Below are 20186 nucleotides of genomic sequence, written 5' to 3'. Positions count from 1 at the left end.
TATGGCATTAGCGCTTACCGCTCACCCCGTGCCCAGAGCGCGCCAACCTAGCCCATCTGCCCCAGACACGGGCCTAAATCATCCCAAGGGGATTAGGGAGGGATGTGGTGAGTGTCCACTCCTTTGAGTGTGTGTGTGTGTGTGGACTGCAGCTGACATTAAGGATGCAGATGGATCACCCCTCCACTTCATCATCGTTTAATTTGCATTGTTCCCTCTCTCGCCTTTTGAGGTGAGACGACCAGGTGGAAAAGCTAGTTATCCCCTCTTCCCTCCCTTCAAAAGCAGCCCAGGCCAGCCGGAATGTCCCCACCATCTGGGAAGTGTGGCGCACATCTAGTGACTTAATCCCCGTCAGGCGCCAAAAACACTTGTGTCAGCACATTCACGCTAAACTGATGGCCATCCCGCGTCTGATGAATGCAAAGCCGGAATCAAGATCGCCACAGGACTACTTCTGAAAGCTTTTGAATATAATGTGATATTCATCGTTACTCTGTTTGGTTGAAGTTGCTGATTCATTGTTTTTAACTGCATGACTGTGAAATAGTTGCAGGATTGTTGTCTGGCTCCAATCCACTTTGTGAAATTATGAGCCATACAGATTTTTGAATTAAGGGCAATTCTAATTAAAATTGTCAAGCACTTTAGATTTTTTGTTTTATATATATATATATATATATATATATATATATATATATATATATATATATATATATATATATATATATATATATATATATATTAATTAGAAACATTTTAAATTTTGAAAATCACAATATGACATTTTTTTTTTAATAATAATTTGTATATATATATATATATATATATATATATATATATATATTACCTATTTTTAATATATTTGGAAATGTCAATTTAAGCAGAAACACAGAACCTTTTCATCTATGGTAACCCGCTACTACTAAAATAACTAATGAAATACGATACGATTAAACCGTTCCACTTTATTTTCAGGTGTCTTTGTTACAGTGTAATTACACAAATAAGAACTAAGGGTTACACTTTATTTTAAGTGTAATTATGCACTTAAGTAGTGAGTAATACTAATTATCTACATGTACTTATTAGAGGGTCAGGGATAAGATTAGGGTTTGCTTTAGGTTAATTGCATGTAATTATGCATCATTTATAGTTATTACTACAGTAATGTAACATGTGTAACAAGGACACTGTAAAATAAAGTGTTACCCAACTAAGTAATATTGTTTACTATAGGGTTAAGGTTAGGATTAGGGTTTGGTTAAGGGTTAGTTACTTGTAATTATGCAGAGTTTAATGGTATAACTGTTGTAAGTACATGCAACAGGTGTGACAGCGTGACCTGAAAATAAAGCATCACCATTTCTGTAACTAAACTAATGGCAATGCAATGCTGAGATCTGCAGCAGATGCTGATCATCACACATGCTAGATTGCTCTCTTTCTCACACAAACACAACACTGTTACTCCAATTACTGCTCAGAGTGATGCTGTTTCTAAGCACTTACACAGTGGCATAAGAAAGCTTTTTTAAAGACACTTTATCGGTAAAAAAAAAAAGAGAAAAAATAAATGTCTTGAGATAACCTCATGACCTGAAAATGAACGCACACATGAGGTGTTTTGCGACATGGCTGCTGCACTGCCTCTGGCTGTGTATTCATTTTGAATAATTCACCTGTCTGTCCTCTTTCCTTACATTGTACCTTCCTAAAGCAAATTGCTAAGATTCTGTTTCAACATTTTCCATGCCACTCGAGCAATATAAACTAAACGACAAGTGAGTGCACGACCAACATCTTACTCTAGTGTGATAATTGCACTGCCATATGGAGCGAGTGTGATATGAGACACAGAGGAAAAGACTGTGGGGGAGAGGGGCGTCTTGGGAAAGCGGAAGAATGTGAAGTGAACACTTGTCAGAAACATGCTCCCTGTTCTTCTTTACTCTCTGCCCTTCAGAGGAGCTTGTTCCCTGGCCATTGTTGAGAGTTCCTTGGTGCTTTTTTTTCCACTGGCCCGGTGCTATGTGGCCCCTGACCTGCTCGCTCTTTGTGCCTGTGAGCTGTGTTTATAGTCCGGGTGCCTCTGAACTAGCAGCTCTCTTTATCACATATTTTCCCACTAGAGGATGATAAAAGAGAAGGGAAGCACTTCTCTGTTTTCTCCCCCTCCTCTTCTTTCCAGTTGGCTCACCTCCAGGGGCTTCCACACTGACACACACACACCCACACACACACACACACCCACACACACACAAAATAAAATAAATAAGGATGCCGAGATAAAGATGTGGAGATGATAAGAGGTGAGCTGCTCACCAGGACTGGATGGTAACGTACGGAAGTCCTTAGTATGTAGCGTATGTTTATGTGTATGAGAGCAAATATTTGGGGTATGACGAGATCGCTGCTAGGGCGCATTAATAGTTTTTCTTAGGCGATATCTAAAAGGATGTTTTCTTAACAAACTTTGTCCTCCCAACACAATCTTTTTTTATCATTAAAACACACTCGGTGAGTCGGCGGTCTGAAGAACAACACCCAGCGGTGCCATTGTTTCCCACTGGCTTTAGTGTTCAATCTTATGACACCAAGAAAAAAATGAACCACTAAACACCCTGTTAATTGTCTTTGTGCATGTTTATTTATTATTTGACGGAACTAAAAGTGATTGCTGCGAGTTCCTGTGTGTCATTTGTGTGTTAGAAAAATAGCGTAACTTAGCGGCAGAGTCTCACATCAACATTTTGGAAACTCTAAAGGCCCGTTCACACCGATAACAATAACTAAATGTAACTATAACGATAACCATATTAGTTTCCACACCAGCAGACAATATTGTTCTGTTTATTCTGTCGTCTGCCACTTTAAATGCTCACGCTCTTTGGAGCAGGATTGATTCTGATTGGCTGTCAATGTTTTTATCGTTCATTAGCTGGATAAAATCGTTTCCCGAAAGCATCGTTAGCCAACTATGGTCGCAAATTCTGTCGTTATCAGCATAGTTCAACGAGTCGGTGTTTCCCGAAACCATCGTTCCAACGAACATTCGCAAACAGCATCGCAAAGTTGTGTGGTTGAAACGACAGCTCTCGACCTGTGGTTAGAAGCATAGTTATAGATTGCATGACATGTGGACTTAATAAATCCTAATCTTGAGCAAAATAAGCAAGATGACATTCAGTACGACCTGTGTCTTTTGTTTAGAATACAAACAAATGTCATTTACGTATTTGAGTTTGTCAAGAGATTTAAAGCACCGTTTTTGAAGAGTGCGCATGTGCGAACGTGCTCTACTAAGTAAGAACGAGCCTATGATTGAATCTGGAAATAAAGTGAAATAACTGCGAAAAATTAGAAATAGTCCTCAGATGCCATGTCCGTAATTTATAACAAAACATCCAGCATTAATTCGATCTCAAACAGTTTCATTAAAAGAAGTTATTACTACACCACGTGCGTGACGTCATAAACCAACGTGGTTGAACGACCACTTTGCGACAATATAGTTTCGGGAAACAGTCGTGACTAGCTAGTTGATTTCTTCATCGATGCATCGTACTATGGTAGTGAAGCATCGAGTTACGTCGTTGTACTCACGCACCCCTGAAAGTGATTCCAACGATATTGTTTCTCTGTGCCGTTATCGTTATAGTTCTGGTGTGGACTCTGCTATTTGTTTATATTTAGAACGAATTTTAGAACTTTATCTTTATTGTTATCGTTATAGTCATCGTCATTGGCCTTGAGTCTAATCCAGATACAAAATGGAGTGAAAATAGAGCTTTTTGAAGACGCTTTCCCAAGTGGATATGTTTGACTTTGTTTTCGTGTTGTAGTGTGGACTGTAAAAACACAGGTATTTGGAAATGATGACGCATGTTTAGTAATGTGGCATATATTGTATTGACATCTCCTATGTGCTATTCACTTTCCTAAAGATAAACATTGCTTTGTGCAATCTTCATATTACATTTCTGCAAAGATGACAGAGATGTACTCGCAATTGCTGCCCTGCATGAGGCAAAACATCAAGACAATTGTGTTTTAGACCATAGATAAAATGGAGATTGAATGCGACCTGGATGCACCAGTAAGCAGTGAGATATTTTGAGACTTGAACTTGGCAACACTTTATTTTGATGGTCCCTTTTGAACATTCTGTTGACTATAAGTAACTTTGCAACTACATGTCAACTTGCAGTCATTAGAGTATTAGTAGACTGTCTGCTTAATATCTGCTATCTCTTTATTTTGATGGTCCTCCAATAGACATTCTACTGACTATAAGTAACTTTGCAACTACATGTCAACTTATTCTAACCCTACCCCTACTAAGACTCTACTAACAGTCTAATGAGAGTTAGTAGACATGTAGGTGCAACGCGACTTCAATAGTCAACAGAATGTGTTAAAGGGACCATCGAAATAAAGTGAAACCAAGAACTTTATTATGTCTGGTCTCTTGGCATCATCTCAGTGAGCTTTTGGAACATTTTACGCATATGCAGTAAGATGCCCGTAGCATTTTGTTTGAGATGCGCTTAAAAACGTGTTCTGAAACGATGAATTATCCAGCTGAATGTAGACGTAACCTAAATGAGTTTGATCTCTCTACATGAATGGTTGGAGCCTGATAAAGGTTACATGACAGCATAAAGCCCTCTGTTCTGGGAGAGCCCTGAGCGGAGCGGTGGTCTTCCACAAGGACATGCGGCTGGTGAGAGTTGACCCTTCGCCTCCCTCACTCTTCTCTGTGTGAGGGGGTGGCTTTGGGGACAATGGTGTCTCTCTCTCAGGCCTTGCATGGCTCACGTTCGGCCCACATTCCTCTTGCCCACACCCCACCCAGGGCGAACAATGCCTGTCCTTTTTACAGACACCCTCAGACCGTTGTCTTCAATGGACCGGCCAACGTTAATGATGGCACCATACTCTCAGCAGGGAGTGATTCAAAGGTCTACATCTCTTTAGCCAAGAGGGCAAAACTTACAAAGGCCTCCATCAAACTAAACTAACTTCATGAGAACTGAAAGTAATGGCAGGGCAGATAGCAGATCCGCAATCGATCATTATCAAACCCGACTTTAAGACATGCAGGGAAACATAGGACCAAAATGCAGGCTGGTTTATGATACCAACCTGGGGTGCATTTTCCCATACAACTACCATAGTATGATGCATCGTTGAAGAAATCAACTAGCTAGTCACAACTGTTTCCCAAAAACGTACTTTCGCAAATTTGTCGTTCAAACACGTTGGTTAATGTTGTTACGCACTTGGTGGAGTAATAACTTATTTTAATGAATCCGTTTGAGATCGAATTAATGCTAGATCTTTAGCTACATGGCATCTGAGGACTTTTTCTCAGTTATTTTGCTTTATTTCCAGATTCAATCATAGGCTCGTTCTTACGTACTAGAGTACGTTCACACATGCGCACTCTTCAAAAACAGTGCTTTAAATCTCTTGACAAACTAAAAGAGTAAATGGTATTTGTATGTATTCTAAATAAAAGATAAAGATTGTACTGGATGTCAGCTTGCTTATTTTGCTCAAGATAAGGATTTATTAAGTCCACATGTCATGCAAACAAGAAACTATGCTTCTAACCACAGCTCGAGAGTGTCGAAAGGCTGCACAATAGTCCATTAACATGCTACTTTATCCAACAATAGTAGTGAAGGATGATGGTGAAGCGATTCATTTAAATGATCAGATTCACAAAAAATGATTAACCAAGTTGAGTTCCTCTACCATGTATTATGTAAATTAGGGATTTTTTTTAGTAGTATACATTTACCTATTCAAGTTTGACATGTCATACTAATTGATGTTCATTCATTTAAATGAACATTGTACTCGAATGAGCAAAAATACAACTCTGATTAAATTACAAGTCATGGGCAGTTGTATTTTAAATTATTTCTTTCTTTCTTTGTTTCTTCCGCAGAACATTATATTTTGAAGTATGTTTGTAACCAAACAGTTTCAGTGACCACTGACTTCCACGTATGGACAAAAATAAATAAAAAACGTTGACACATTTCCCAAAATATCTTCTGTTCTGTTCCACAGAAGAAAGCAAGTCATACCAGTTTGGAACAACATGAGTGAGAATAAATGAAGACTGATAGCTGAACTAAGTAGGTACTTTTTGCAGCTTGCAGCACTGACAGTAGTTTAAATATGCTTCAAGTTATTAACTTGGCAAGCTACACTTTCTAGCTAATGTTGTGGATTCCAATAAGAATTTGGGCTTGGACCGCTTGCTGTTTACATCCCTGTGTTCTAACAATACCAATATGACAATCAAAGGAAGGTGAAAGATCTTGTCCTATGACTTCCTTCATACATTTATGGTTTATACAGATGGCACACCTGAATATCATCTGTTGTGCAATTAGCTTCAACTTGAGAAAGAGCCTAAATGCGTCAAACAAAAAAAAAAAGGAAGTGAAGGGAAGAGATACTGTGTTTATGGCTGCGTCCAAAAACGTAGACATCTGACTTGTTGCCTCACTGCCCTATCAGGCAACTACTTTGTAGGCAGCGTTTGCGCATGAAGACACCCCACGAAACTGATTTAGGACAGACTTCTGAGGCAGCGTAACGGTTTAATGATCAACAGCAAAATAGAGTGATAACTAAGCAAATATTTAATTACTAAAATAGTAATTTCTCGCTAGAAAGGACACCAAAAGTAGAAAACGTTGGTCAAAAACGTACATTTACACACAAACTGACCACCAACAACAACTTTCAGACACATGTTTCTTTTTTTTGCTTAACTGTCACGAATGGAAAGCACAGGATTGTGGGATATCGAAGGATACATATATGCTGCCTTCAAACATCGATCAGATGAAGGAATCTCAGGAGACGGGAAGTGAAACTAACATTGGATTCGGACGTGCCTTTATGCCTTCCTACCTTGGGATGTATCCTCCGAAGGCAGCATTTTTCAGCTTTCAGACACATTCACACAGCGCTCCCTCTCTCCTGAGGTCTGATCTAATCACCTGTCCCTCATCAACGCAGCACTCAACACCTGTACAAAAGCACACACCTCTCAGTCACTCGCTGCCTGGCCTCGAATGTAGAAATAGACTCCTTACCTGCTCTACTCATCTTGGTGGTTAAGCTCGCAAGTCCCACGTTATTCTCCTGTGAACCTCCTTTGTCCATGTATTTCTGTGGAAAGAATAACCTGTATATTCACCTTGCTCTGACAGAGGTGTGTGCTATTCTCTTACAACCTGGGGTACGTTTCCCGAAAGCATTGTTAGCCAACTATGGTCTCATGCAGTTATCAGCATAGTTCAATGAGTCTGTGTTTCCTGAAACCATATTTCCAACAAACATTCGCAAACAGCATCTAAAGTCGTGTGGTTTAAACAAAGGCTCTCGACCTGTGGTTAGAAGCAGTTTCTTGTTTGCATGACATGTGGACTTAATAAATCCTTATCTTGAGAAAAATAAGCAAGCTGACATTCAGTACAATCTTTATCTTTTATTTTGGAATATATACAGATGTCATTTACGTCTTTTAGTTTGTCAAGAGGTTTTAAGCGCAGTTTTTGAAGGGTGCGCAAGTGCGTATGTTTGAATCTGGATTTAAAGCAAAATAATTCAGAAAAATTAGTCTTCAGATGCCATGTCCGTAATTTATAGCAAAAAATCGTTATCATTAACCAACATGGTTGAACGACAAATTTAAGACAGTCCGGTTTCGGGAAACAGCCGTGACTAGATAGTTGATTTATTCAACTATGCATTGTACTATTAAGCAGCGAGTTACGTTGTTGTACGGGAAACACAGCCCTGGTAAAGAAGAAAACTCAAGTTACCCACAAACCAACATTCAAGAGCTGTCATTAAGTTATCTACTAACCTGCATTTCTCCATTTTACTGTTTCTCAATATAAAGTTTTTGGGTTTGATAATCTTTATCTGAGTCTGGTTTATCCTGACAGTTTAAAAGCCCCCTGAAATCAAAATGTAAGTTTTTTTTAGCTCTTAGGATGAATATGTTAGCCTTAATGTTATAAATAAGCAGGTGTGTTCCAAAACAATGACAAAATTCACATTTAGAAGATATAAGCACTCAAAACTTACGCTTACGCTAAAATGGATCACGGATTTTTATGACGTCACCACGGACTTCAGCTTCTCATCACATCTTCTGTCCAATCAAATGCTCTCTAGAATCTGAAGCGCCCCGCCCCCATGATATAAATACCACCTGGCCAAAGATACCGTGGCTGTACCTGACTATGCGTTCGGTAGTAAACGCATGCTCAGTGTCAGCTGCTCGTGCTCATCAGTTAAATGTCGGAGTTACTGGAGTAACATATACTCCGGGATATTGTTTATTTCGAGTCGGAGTGAATGTCAGGTATGAAAAACTGGATTAGCGCTGATTCTGTTTTGAACGATTCAGTTCGATTTGGTGAACTGGTAGCCTGGAAATCCAGACCTAAATCTGAAAGATTAATGGTCTGGCATCGACTAATGAAAATCGGCCAGCTCAAGGGGCGGCACCAAGCATGCATTTGAAAATCTCACTGCACGCAATTGGATAACACTACGACCAATCACAACAAGTTATCGCTTAGCTACCAGCGGAGCTAACTGGAGCTAATAAGACTCTTGCCGTATCCGGTCGGCAATACAGCAAAAATGCCCTTCTTGAAAAGGAACGATTCGAGCGCCGTCTTCTGTTCCTCTTTAAGATAAAAAGCCAAGTCTTACTCGTTCATTGTATCGGACAAAGCCGTTTCAAACAACTAGTGTTCATCCATAGCCATCTTGCAATGTTTACTAATGACTTTATCTGTTTAGCTCGCCTCTGGCCCGCCTGTATCAGATAACCCGATGTGATTGGTGCCGCTCAGATACAAGGGCATATTTAATGAGCATCATTACTCGACGTCAGAGTAGCAAATTCAACTTGTGCTCTCGCGAGAACTCTGGATTTCCAGGGTAGTGAACTGGTTCGACCGGTTCACAAAAAAAGAACAGATTCAAAAGAACGATTCGTTCACGAACCGGACATCACTACTGTCGTCACGTCATGGAGCAATATGGGTTGGAGATGTGTGTTCGGTTGCTCAAACGCTCAAGTTTTATTCCTTTTTCAGAATGAAATGGCTAGAATTTATTCACACCTCTAACGTTACTATCGAATCCAACGTATCAGCGCTCGGATTCATTTCCAGGGTGCTGTCAAGTACGACTCGCAGTCTGTGTGGTAAACTAAACGCTATTGGATATTTGAAAAGGGGGAGGAGCCATTCAATATGTCCCACCTTAGCTTCCCGTTTCGGTGGAAATGACGTCGATGCATCAAGGTTTCAGTGGGCCTTTAAAGCTTTTTGGACAGTGATAACTTAGGTCACAGTTTATATTAGGTGGCTTATACTATATGGCTTAACCATTTGATACAATAAATGTTTTAAATATGTACATGTCACTGCATTATAATTGCATACTTGCATTTAGCATTTGTTGTTACACTGTTAACTTTACCTATAACTGTAGACCAAACCCTTAACCCAAAACTCGAAACCCTGACCCATTCACACCAAGCACGATAACTATAACGATAATGATAAAGATATAGTTCTAAAAATCATTCTAAATATAAGAGTTCACACCACAACTATAACGATAACGGTACAGAGAAACAATACCATTGGAATCGCTTTCAGAACGATTTTTTCCAGCTGATAAGTGATTAAAACATTGACAGCCAATCAGAATCAATCCTTTCATTTAAAGAGGCAGATGACAAAACTGCAGCTCGCGCTTATAATAAACAGAGCATTATCATTCGCTAATATAGTTATTGTTATAGTGGTGTGAACATGCCTTTACTCCGAAACCCAACCACACCATTTTTTAACATCGACTGGTGTTATCTAAAGTCTATGCTCTCAGTCCTGCATAGTCTGTTTTAGTTACACTGTGATCCAGCCCATATTGTTCAGATATTTTAACATTTAAACAGCCTATTTTGTATTTTTTCCTCTCATGGCACATATTTCAGATCCTAGATTATTTTAAACAGTTCAACAATAGTAGTTGAAAACAATTCTGTGCTTTGAGAATTTGCAATGATTTACGCACAACTGAAAACTGACTGATATAACACAGTCACTGCAACAACAAAGAACAAAGAATTATATATTTAGACTGTGATGTGTGTAATAAAAATATGCTCTTCCAGAAATAGCGTCTGAGTCAGCTCATTGTTTCTGCTGTGTTAGATATGAGGGTCTGTAACATTAATTTTAGCACAGTTTTTCATACTTTTGGTCGAATCTTAGTTGCAATGAAGATTTTGCATTTCCTTTACTTTCTTTTACATCCTTGCATATTAGAAATAATAAACATACACAGCACTAAAACCAATGTGAATCTGAATGCTGTAATAATACGTTTCAGTTTAAACAAACTCACTTAAGTCGTTCATGTTTTTAATAAGAGAGTAGATGTTGCTGAACCAGAGGCAGTTTTTTTTTTTTTTTTTTTGGACATGGCTTAATTAATTATATTATTGGCAGGAATCAGTTAAAGCGCATTAAAGAGTTCACCGAGGGAGATTTAAGTATTTTACTACAGGCTCTATGGCTGTCAGCCACATTGATTATTTAATTAGAAATATCACTGTGCTCATTGTTAACACGGATGCACAAACTAGCTAACTGCAATCCATATAATTACATTATGTCCTCTAAAACTAATCCCAATTCACAGATGCCAGACTTATTGATTATCACACGTCTATCAATTAACTCCTAAATATCCTGCAGGACGCGCCTGTTTTAGTCCCTCTAATCGGGGATCATGAGGTAAAGTGGGTATTGGTTTATAGAGCTTATGTGGTCGCTAAAACAAAAGCAAACAAATACGGTTTTATTCTTTGATTATCTCAGTTCAAGATTAGGAACAGATTAGAAATTGGGGGTTATGGGGTAGGTTGGGATTTGTGGTACATCTATGGCCTATATTTTAGTGTCACTTTTTGTTATCCCATAGTTAGAGTCCTTCTTTGTTCAATAATATTAGCTATAATTCTAAGTTAAATAATTAATTACCTAGGTCTGATTGTTTTCCATTACACAAATTTGTAGTCTACTAAGATTTTTGTGGCCTTATAGTAATGGAATTGTGTGATAAGCCCATATAATTTTTTTTGTACGTTTTTTTTTATTCTTTATTTAAGACAATCATAGAAACATGGCAAACATCAAAATTGTTTTTGAATGGCTCAACTTTTATAAAAAATAAATAAATAAATAAATAAAAGCTGTCTCACATTAAAAGAAACGCATAAATCCTCATCTCATCCAATGGAATCAAATCAAGCTTTGTTCAGAAAACAATGCGCTGCAGAAGGTCTCTGAAGCTCTGTTATGTCTGTTTCAGAGCCGTCATGTCGTTTACATGTTTGAGCAGTTTTCTCAATGTGTGTCTAAACATATGTATGCAAATGCATCATGTTAGTTATCACCTTTTGTTTCCTGATTTTTCATCTGAGAGCATTTACACAATGGTCTCCATTTTTCCATACAATTCTGCGGCCGGTCCATATTGTTTCCCATGAGTTGCCATACAGTTACATAATGATAAGCTCCATATGCCCACCATCACTAATTACATCCTTGGATGCACTGCAGATTAACCATGGCAACACGGGATTTTCAGGCTTGTGTCCCTCTATATTCTTAGCCATATTTTTAAACCACATCACCCCTCCTTTTTCAATCAATCTACAGCTCAAATTGATTCTGATAGCACAGGCCCTTGACCTAGTTTGGAAACAATAGACAAGGGTCCAAAATTTACGGATCGAGGAGCACATTGCAACTGCTCCTGTGTCTGATCCTGATGGCAAATATGACCCCTGTTCCCCCTAAAGTGCCCACCTCGCTCCCTCAGACGCCTGCCTCGCTCCTGCCATCACCCCGCTGAGCAGTGACGCAGACTGACAGGTGAATGGCAACCATGTTTGTGTTGCCATTTCACCAATCCCCAACCATTTCACCAATCAGGCCCACTAATGAGCACTGGAACTTAAAGGACAATATCCCTCAAAGACAACCGCTTTCTTGCTTTGAAAAGTGGGGTTCAGCATTTTGGGTGTTGGTAAGGGTTCATCTGCGCATCTGTTTGCTCAAATAATCCACAATTGGAAACTGGAGTATCCAGTGGACCTCTTGAAAATGTATCCAATCAGTAGCTGAGTGGCGCCTCCCCAACGGAAGGGAACGTTCTAGGAACTTTATCTAAGATTTTTGAACAAACTTTCTTCCAGTTATGTTAATAGAATATCTTTAACTCTTTCCCCGCCATTGACGGAAATGTTCGTCTCTTTACACTGTTATACGGTAGGGGGCGCTATTGTGCATCTTCTGAAAGAGTACTGAATCTCCAGATCAAAAGGCATGTGAAGAAAAAGTAGAAACAAGCGATTGCATATGTAAGCAGATGCATATGTAAAATAACGCGATCTTCAACATTAAACAGTGTATAAATCAAAACTGCCTAATGTTACTGAAAGAAATGTCGACCCAGGACGAGCTACAGGACTTTTAAGCTTTGGGGATATTGATGGACTCCATTTACTCCATCTGTGTTTTGATATCATCGTTCTGAATTCGATCCAGATGTATTCTGAAAAAAGCTATGTATGAAGCTAAAAAATGTCTAAAAGCAGAGGTTCTTTCTTTTGATATATTACATGTTCAGATATTCATACAACAAAATATTCTGGGGGAAATGAAACTTTTGTGAGAATGATCTGTCTGGCTACTTTTTTCCAAAAATGCTGGCGGGGAAAGAGTTAATAATGTTCTCGAAACGATAGCACAGAAACACTATTTATATCGTTCACTGAGCGTTTTTTTCCTAGTTGGATGTTTTGTATTTTTTTTCTTTTCTTTTGTTTTTTCTAAATGTTACTACTTGTTAAAGAATGTTCAAAAAACATAAGTCTGTAAGTCTGGTCAAGTAAGACTGGATGTGGCATCCTGCAGCCAGACTGGAATTCCTGTAGTTTAAAGAGTGTCTGTGATCGCACCATCTGGACGTGCGATTTTGGCTATAATTATGTCATTAAAGAGGGCAGGCCTTATGAGTGTGGTTATTTTGTTTACACCCTTAAAGAGTCTTTGAACCAAACATGCTGTCAATCTGACAACTGTCACGATCAGGTCTGGTTTAGTTTCATAATCTTGTTCTGTTTAGTTTCTATGTCATGGTTTTCATTGTTATTTGCTGCGTTCACGCCATGCTGTTAATTAACGTTTTTTTCAGTTTGAGATGACAACACAACACGTGACTCGGAGCTGTTCACATCGTCAGACTGGGAATTATGCATTTTTATGGCAACACTTAGCCTGGGAAAACCCAGACAACTTCCGGCAAATTTAGATTTGCTCTGCAAGTAGTCTGGCAAAGAGCTCATTCAAGCCCATTTCTAATCCGTCGAAATCGCGGCACCAATCAGAAACGTTGGGGCGGGCTTTACACGATGACGATCGCTCTGATTGGTTCTAGGTCTATCCAATTGCGCCCAGAGGCATTTGAGCGACGTCCGTTCAACTTTTAAATGCATTATTATATTCAAATTGCAAACACACGAGGACAGTCTCCATGAAAGACCCACTGGCAGATGAACGTGCTACTACATTTCTCTCCGAAACGGTAGGAAATTAAATTAGATTTATTAGAGGATTTTAACTGTGACGAGATGATTGACAGGGCAGTTTACGTGGCAGGATGCACGCGACAGATCCGTCCGATAAAGATGACGAAGTAGTATGTCCCAAAGCTTGCCTACTTTTTTGCTACACATTCAAAAGTAAATACATTTTCTTCACAAAAAGAGTACATACTTTTATGGCGTAGTGTAACTTAGGCGAATTGGGACACAGCATATGGCTTTACACGATGACGATCGCTCTGATTGGTTTTAGGAGTTTTAGGTCTATCCAATTGCGCCCGGAGGCATTTGAGCGACGTCCGTTGGTGACGCCCCTTTGGAAATGAGTTATTAATGAAGCTTTGCCAGACCATAACTCAGTTACTACTGAGAATGGTCTGGTTTTAACCAGGCTAGGCAACACTATCAACGCCTAATGAATCTGGTCAGGTGGAACAGTGGTCAATTAGGAGCTCTCAGAAAAGTTGTAATTACGAGCTCCACGAAGACGTGAACGCTTTTTACAAGTCAAAACCTCACAATTACGACATGGTGTGAATGCACCTATTGTCTTTGCCTGAGTTCTAGTTCATTTGTTACCATGGTTACTCATTAGTTTCACACCTGTTCATTATTTTGTTTATTGCCTGTCTCAGTGCATTTAAGCTTTCAGTTTTCTCTGTTCAGTGTTCTGCACTGGAGTTTGTAGAAGTTGTATTATGTGTTCTCATTTTCTTTGTTGATTAAATCTCGTGTTTCATCATCATTCTGTATTACGCATATCATTTTTTGGATTTGTTGCATGCAACTTACTACTAATACATTATATGTATGTGTATATACATATATGTACATATGTACATGTGTGTCTTTTGTGTTCAGTCTAGGCGTGAAGTGTTTCTTTACAGAGTGACATCGCCATCTACTGGCCTGGCAGCAGAATACAGTGTTTTCAGACGTTTTTGCGGATCTGTGTGAACGGGATCGTTTTGACAATGTTGTCTTCTGTATACTCGAAAAACACAAAGTGAAAACTTTTCTGTTTTTAGTACAACATTGTCATGTAAATGTATCCTAATGCTGTTTTTTTAATCAAAAACAGTAAAAGCAACAGTATTGTGAAATATGTTCACCCTTTCAAATAAATGTTTTATATTTCAAAATGCATTTTTTCCTGTGATGGCAAAGCTACATTTTCTGCAGTGATTCTGCATTCTAATATGCTGATTTTGTACTCAAGAAACATTTACTATTATTATCATGAAAAGAACAAAGCATTTAAAAGAACAGCATTTATTTGAAATATAAATAATTATAAGCATTACAAATGTTTTTACTGTCACTTTAGATCAATTGAATGCATCTTTGCTGAATAAAAGTATTAATTTCTTTCAAACAAAGCAAATAAAAAAAATGGTAACACTTTAATTTACAGTGTCCTTGTTATGTATGTTACATGTAACTAACTATAAATTATGCATAATTACATACTACTAACACTAACCAAATCAAACCCTAATCCTAATTCTAACCCTATAGTAAGTCCATGTAGTTACTTAATATTACTCAGTACTTAAATATTTAATTACAGTGTAACAATGACACCTTAAAATAAAGTGTAACCAAACATTTTAAGGTGTCCTTGTTACAGTGTGATTCTACATTTAGGTACTGAGTAATATTAAATAACAACATGTACTTACTAAAGGGTACTATAGGGTAAGGGTTAGGAAAAGGGTTTGGTTTGCACAGAGTAGTCGACTTCAATGCTGCATGACGCTTTAAGCTTGATGTCGACTAGTCGCTGATCATGGCCTATTAAAATGATAAATAAATGTATACTCCGAGAGCGCTCCACAAGATATGTTTGATTATACCATCTGGATGCTCAGAATTGATCAGGTGAATGCATGTTTTAAACAGCTTAGTGTACACGCAAGTTAATCACTGTTCTGAACTAATGCACTGCTGCATTGTAACGCACACACACACACACAGACAGAAGCTCACACACCACACGCACATACAAACATTCAGTAGCGCAGAAATGTAGTCAACACTGTTCTGTGATTTATCAATAAAAAAGCTTAGAAACTGAAAAGTTCTAGCATATATTTCTAAGTAACTAAAACCCACGGCTTCATTATTAGTAGAGAGACGCGGCCAGGAAGAATTAATTCACATGCAATCGCTCTCTCACTAATGCATTCATATAAATGTAATTATCTTTACTGTGCTACTTTATCTGTATCTGATTTAGAACGAGCAGAAATCTGTGAGAAATATAACAATCCAAACACAAAAGAACAGATTAAATAGGAGTGCTGTGTCATACGCCATAGCTGTGCACAAGAAAACCCGCGTTCGAGTCTCAGATCGAGGTTCAGGATTATTTGTACATTAATGACGTCATGAGCGACTAGTTGACGTCAACTTTAATCACATAAATTTTGACTTTTCGAAAAAAAATTCTGAATTGAAAATCTTCAACCCCTAGTATAGTCATATATGGTCACATATTACAGATATAGCCACATCCCTATCACTGAATATCTTATCTTCAGGAAACTGCCTGCTCAGACCTCCATTTGTTTTTTCACGAATAGCAATTTTAACCATCTCATTCCCATTACTTATCCATCACACGTCTCCAGGATTTCCAGGGGAGGAACTGAATAAAAGGAACTAATAAAAATAAAATACTAAACAATGAAAAACTCACAAATGAGAAGCATAAACAGTCATGAGAATCACAAAGACAATGGCAAACATGCAATCAGGGCAAAATGTTGCTATTCCGGATGGGAACGTTACATTATCAAAGATATGTTTCTAGATATCAGTAGAACTGAATAACAGTTGTTTTTTTTCATTCAGCATGTTTGAACCCTGAGAACTTCAGAAACATGTGATATGCATGGATACTCAGCAGCAGGGAATGTTCCCCAGAAAGGTTTATCCATCATTTTCTATTTAAAGGTGTCATGCATTTACATTTAATTTGTTAAATAAATATTGATTTCAAAGAGTCTTTCCTAAGAAAAGGCTCCTGGCCTACGAAAAGAAGTTCGGTGACTGTGGCAAGATTCTGGGGAAACACTAGACTAGCAGAAACACATTCCTCACCACATGTCACTTGTGTGGGTGGAAAGTTGTTTTGCTGTCTACTTTTAGTGAAAAGAGACTAAAATAATAGATTTAGTATGTTAGTTAGTGATAATGTAAATGTGCATTCAGTAGGCTACGAATTTGTCGCGTTTTTTAAATGGTAACACAGCTATGGGAATTCTTCTGTTTTTCAGAAGGTGTACTGTATATCTGTGTTAAAACAGAGGGATGGAAACAAAGAAAAAGAGAGGAAATGCAGGAAGCTATCACTCTAATCTTTACGTGTTTTAAAGCAGAGGGAAGTTTAATTAATTTGTTAGAGAACTGCAAACAGATGATTTCAATCAGCAGGGAAAATTGTGTGTGTGTGTGTGTGTGTGAGAGAGAGAGAGAGAGTGTGCGTGTGTGTGTGAGTGTGTGAGAGAGAGAGAGAGAGAGAGAGAGAGAGTGTGTTAGTGTGTGTGTGAGAGAGAGAGAGAGAGAGAGTGTGCGTGTGTGAGAGAGAGAGAGAGAGAGAGAGAGTGTGTGAGTGTGTGCGTGAGAGAGAGAGAGAGAGAGAGAGAGAGCATGTGTGTATGTGTGTGTGAGAGAGAGAGTGTGTGTGTGTGTGTGTGTGTGTGTGTGTGAGAGAGAGAGATAGAGAGAGAGAAAGAGCTGTGTGTGTGTGTGTGTGTGTGTGTGTGTGTGTGTGTGTGTGTGTGTGTGTGTGTGTGTGTGTTTGTTTGTTTGTGTGTGGTTTAGGTATACCCTACGTTATGGGGACAAAATGTCCCCACAAATATGACAATTTTCGAAAAGAGGAAAATAGCTTATGAATCATACTGTTTTTTGAAAATGTTAAAATGCAGAAAGTGTTATGTCATGGGAATAGAATAGTGATTAGGGGATAGAATATACAGTTTATACAGTATAAAAATCATTATGTCTATGGAAAAACCATGAAAACACAACAGAGAGAGAGAGAGAGAGAGAGAGAGAGAGAGAGAGAGAGAGAGAGAGAGTGTGTGTGTGTGTGTGTGTGTGTGTGTGTGTGTGTGTGTGTGTGTGAGAGAGAGAGAGCCAAAGAATTTGCTAAAAAGAGGAAGAGAGGGAAACTTGTCTGCCCTGCCTATCATAAAAAAATAATGAAAGCAAATGTTCTGAAAGAAGCAGAAGTGCAGCAGAGACAGTAGGAAGTGTGAGCATGTGGATCTGAATGAAGCGCCGGTGAGGAAGGCATGCTGGGGTGTGATAGCCTTCACATTCCCTTAACATCCTGTTTGTTCAGATCCTCAAACTTAGACCTGCTCAGTTTTTCATGAATGGTTTTGGAGTGCACCCTTCTCATTGGCTGGCCGGCAGCCAATCAGAGCTTGATGACCACACAGTGAGCACCTCTGAAGCAGGACCACGTTCACACAAACTTTCCTCTTCACCTATCGCTGTTTTTATCTGAACTCGTGTTGCAGTGACATTTTAGAGAAACTATACAGCTGAGTGTCTCAAGCTGTAAGCCTCTTCCTGCCTCTGAAACAGCCCTCACAGGAAAGAGCAGTTAAATGACCACACATTTCTGCTTGTTACATGTGGTGGATGCAGTTTCGTGTGGCTGGCCTCCACAAAACAGAGCTGCTTTTTTCCTCTCCTTTTATCTTCACCTGCTAACCAGGGGTGCGTTTCCCGAAAGCATCGTTGGCCAACTGTGGTCGCAAGTTCCGTCGTTACCAATAGAGTTCAATGGACATTGCGATGAACTTGCGACCATAGTTGGCCAACGATGCTTTCGGGAAACGCACCCCAGTTCAATATTCAAAGCTTATTCTGCACTGCTTTAATTCAGCTTGATTACAAAAAAAGGGAATAATTCGCTCATAAATGAAAATTCATTTACGAACACAAAAGGAGAAATTTATCAGAATGTCCAAGCTGCTCTTTTTCAAAATGCTCTTTATCAAATGAATGGAGACTTTGTATGCCTTTCTCATTAGCATTTGTAGGTTTAATCATTTTTTTGGAAAACTCAAAAACAAGATGAACATGAACCAAGCATACACAAATAAAAGTAAAAAAAAAAAAAAAGTCATATATTTTCAAATGAATTCCAAAATAAAGTATGCATACCATCTTGCTTTATATTTTATTTATATATAGATGTATACATATATTTGTGTAGTTTCATATTACGATTTTTTGTAGATAAATGTACAATAATGTTGGTAACAGTATTCTATCACATAGCTTTTTGTCCAAAAAAAAGAAAAAAAAAAAAAAAGAAAAGAGAAATATTTAAGTTAGGATTAAATAATTTAATTTTAGAGTTTAGGCTCTGGAGAAATGATCTTTAGAAACGAGTTGAATACGGTACTAAAATTCACACAGAACAGAAGGAATTTTACTATTTAAATTATACTTATGAAAATGTGGTAAATGTGATGACATTAAACATATTTAATCGATGCTATTGATGAACTAAAAATACAGCACCAAAAATCACACAGAAAAGAAATGATATTATTATTAAAATAATTACAAAAATGTGTTAAATTAACTTAATGGCATTAAACATTTACAGTTTTTTTTTTCAATTGCTAAGCATTTGCCAATTCTTAAAATACTTTTTCTAAACTCTTAACACAGCAACACACCTACATCACACAATTAGCCAAATAGTACATTTTCTGCCCAAAACCAAATTTTCTTAAATAAATACAAACTCTACATTTCAAAATGCAAAAAAACTTTTTCTATATACTCTATCAAAACACTGCAAACCCGTTTCAAAATCGAATAATTCGGTCAAAACTCTAGCACTCGTTTTCTATCCAACATGATCACATAGTCAATCGTAGCACAATGACTGTCAAAATACGAACAGTTGGTGGCATTACAAAAACTGCATTACTTGTCATGTTTCAGTTCAGAACAGACAGTATGAAATCCTTTTTTTATTATTCATTCAGCTGTCTGTGTGTGAATTCATGGTGCATTAGATAGTATGTGTGCAGCATAATATCTAAATGTGAAGGAGTCATCAATACTTTATAGTATGTACAACTGAAAAAAAAAAAAAAACAGTGAGTGACAGACTGCAGTAAAGGCTTTATTAGCAATATGAATTACAATACTTTGTTACTGTAATACAGTAAATAGCAACTGCATTGATAGCCCTCATGAAATGCATGACTTACCTGTTGGTTTGTTGAAAAATCCGGATAATGGAAGCAACGGTTGACAATCTGAGATTAGGCTGGACTCTTTCACCAGCCTTTCTCAATGATAGACCATGGTTTATTACATGGTCTATGATGGTGGCTCTTATTTCATCCGTGACAACAGCTCTTACTCTCCTTTGAACAGCAGCACGCATTCTTACTCCTCTCCC

Source organism: Squalius cephalus (assembly GCF_949319135.1).
Source record: "Squalius cephalus genome assembly, chromosome: 3".
Classification (NCBI taxonomy): Eukaryota; Metazoa; Chordata; class Actinopteri; order Cypriniformes; family Leuciscidae; genus Squalius; species Squalius cephalus.
The sequence above is the reverse complement of the archived record's forward strand: the minus strand, read 5'-3'. Positions refer to the sequence as shown.